The sequence below is a fragment of the Triticum dicoccoides genome, chromosome 4A (genome assembly GCF_002162155.2).
Source record: "Triticum dicoccoides isolate Atlit2015 ecotype Zavitan chromosome 4A, WEW_v2.0, whole genome shotgun sequence".
NCBI lineage: Eukaryota > Viridiplantae > Streptophyta > Magnoliopsida > Poales > Poaceae > Triticum > Triticum dicoccoides.
In genome coordinates, this window is record NC_041386.1 from 598684574 (window position 1) to 598687430 (window position 2857).

General features: G+C 44.2%; 1 pseudogene; it reads left to right on the forward strand.

The window, feature by feature from the left end:
- Nucleotides 1–1476: 1476 nt before the first annotated feature.
- Nucleotides 1477–2130, forward strand: LOC119289312 (annotated as a pseudogene).
- The last annotated feature ends 727 nt before the right edge of the window (nt 2131–2857 follow it).

Consider the following 2857-nt stretch of genomic DNA (forward strand, 5'->3'; position numbering starts at 1 on the left):
GAGAGAGAGAGAGAGAGAGAAAAGGGTGTAGAATATATTTTTCTGCGGTAAATTATTTCAAGGCTCTTCATATAGTGTTTTGCAATTTTTAGGGATCAGATTTTAGGATTCACGCAAACAAAAAGTGATGCAAAAATTATGATCTCACATTTATGAGTAATAGACCGAGAATATACTTTTCCAAGTCTACTGAACCACACTCACTATCTTAATATTAACAATTCCAGGTGGCCAATGCCAACCGTTCTCGTTTTCTTTTTTGAGTTGACCAACAGCTTCCTAGTTTAGGGTATATGACAGAAAAGTCTTTTTGTTTGTTAGACAACATATAAATAATTACGCATGCAACCAAAGAAAATCCCACTTGCAAAAATGAGCACCAACAAAGTAACTAAAATAATGTTCCCCACAAAATAAAAATAAAAATAAATTATGCACGAGTCCGTACAATAGATCGAATGCATCTCATTGTCAATAGTAGGTAGCCTAAATACATTTAATTGATTATAAGGGCATTATTCTTTTGGGTGGCTTAGAAGCGTTTTAATTGAGGTCATTAGAAAATTCACACAATTGTGACATTCGCTCCTATGGACCAATAGAGTGCACGACGCGGCAACAAACTGACCTAATCGGCTGGCGCCATTTTCGCTAGGTTGTAAGGTTGCGTGATCGGTGGAGGTCGTCAGCTGGAGGCTATTTGTACGAGTCGCCGGGGCTTTGGAAGAGCCGTCGAGGGGACCCTGCCAGCTGGAGCAAGTTTAGATCGCCATCGTCATTGTTGTTTCCTATGTACGACGACAGATAATTAGCAATTTGTAAGCATTGGTGAAGCTCGTATGACAGTTGATAGTTACTCTAGACCTGATAATACTAAATCCAGTGCTACATTACATATTTGCAGGGTTTTGGTGGACAAGTCATACAGCAGTATATAATTTACGAAAAAAATGAAAATAATTTTTTAACACCAACTTATATTAATTAACCAACCACACCAGTACACTCATTCGATACAATATTCACCACACAGGGCGGTACATCATTTACAAGAATACCATTTAATCTATTGTCAAAATTATACTTAGCGATTAAATGAGCCACCATATTGGCCGTACGGCTAATCTTTGACAATTGAAGAGTGAGACACAAAGCACCGGAGTTTTGATGAGAATGCTAATATTTTTCCTAATTTGCATGCAGGTGTATCCATAGGCATGGTTGGAGACACCAAGGAATTGCATGACATTGGCCAGTTAACCCTTCCTCGGATGTGTGTCAATTAGCCCTAGCGTGCGTGGGTGCATGCGTGGGTACGTGCGTGGCTGCGTACGTGTACATCAAATGCTCAATCGATCTTCTGTTTTATGTATACGTACAAATAGCACAAATAGACCTGCAAGATCTTCACTGCATCTCACAACCACACCCTCCAACCATCAATCTCTTAGAAAACTTTAGTTGCATTCAGTTTCAATGGCCTTCATGAAATACTATTACTTGGTATTGGTGCTGGTGCTGGTTGCACTGGCCTCAGCGCCGCTGGCCACCATGGCCGGTGACCCAGACATCCTCACCGACTTCGTCATCCCAAACATGTATGGGATAGCGCCGATGAACATCACCGGCGACTTCTTCACCTACATCGGCTTTCGTGTCATGAACGAGACTCTACCATGGCCTCGGCGGAACCTCATTGCGATCAAGGCCAACATGTAAGCGTTTCCGGCGCTCAATGGGCAGAGTGTGTCCTACACCAAGCTCGTGTTCCCCTCCGAATGCGTCAACCCACCGCACACCCATCCGCGTGCCGCCGAGCTGCTATTTGTCCTCAATGGTGCACTCTCCATCGGGTTTGTCGACACCACTGGCAAGCTCTACACACAAGACCTCTCAGACGGCGACATGTTCGTGTTCCCTAAGGGCCTAGTCCACTACCAGTACAACCTGGGGCAAAGTCCCGCCATCGCGCTATCGGCCTTCGGCAGCGCCGCCCCGGGCACTGTGAATGTGCCTGCCTCCGTGTTCGGCACCGACATTGACAACGTCGTGCTCACCAAGTCGTTCAAGACTGACTTTTGGACGGTACAGAAGCTCAAGGCAGCACTCACTCCACCGCCCAAGAAATGATACATATGTGCTCTTGTCGTTCTTCTTCTTCGCCACTGTAACGCCACCGCCGCGAACTAATAAGACCACCAAGCTAGCGCATGATAGTGGTATAATCCCGATGGTATTGTGAGGTTGAGTTGTGATTGTTGTGACTTGTAATAATATGCTTCTTGTGATTTGTGAGTTGATATTGTGATCATGTCAAATTTTATTTAATTTTGGTGTTAAGAATGTGCCATCAAATATGCTTGTGTCGGTTATGCAATTCCGTGTGTTTTTTCCTTGCATTTTTACAAGTAAACTCTATCCATCTTACTTTCAAGGTGATGTACTATTGTTATTATAGTACATTTGAGTAGTGTTCTGGTTCCGTTTAGTTATTATTTCGGCCTCACTCCCCCGAGATGGCCTAACTCCACCGTGTGACAAACTGGTGCTGCTCTAGACGCTCAACCCTCTCGTGTTTTGAAGTATTTTCTGCTCGAGCAGTTTTAACATGGTCCCTCTTGCCTCCTCTTAACACAAGAGAGGTAAGAGTATATAATAAATCTAAGCCGTTGATTTCATGAAGTAGTGGGTCTGAGTACCTCTTATCTTCTTAACTCCCATGTGAAAAGGGGAGGTAAGAAGGACCATGTTAAAATTTGTTGTGTGTGTGTGTGTGTGTGTGCGCGCGCGCGCGTGCGTGTGCGTGTGCGTGTGTGTGTGTGTGTGTGTGTGTGTGCGTGTGCGTGCGTGAGCGTGC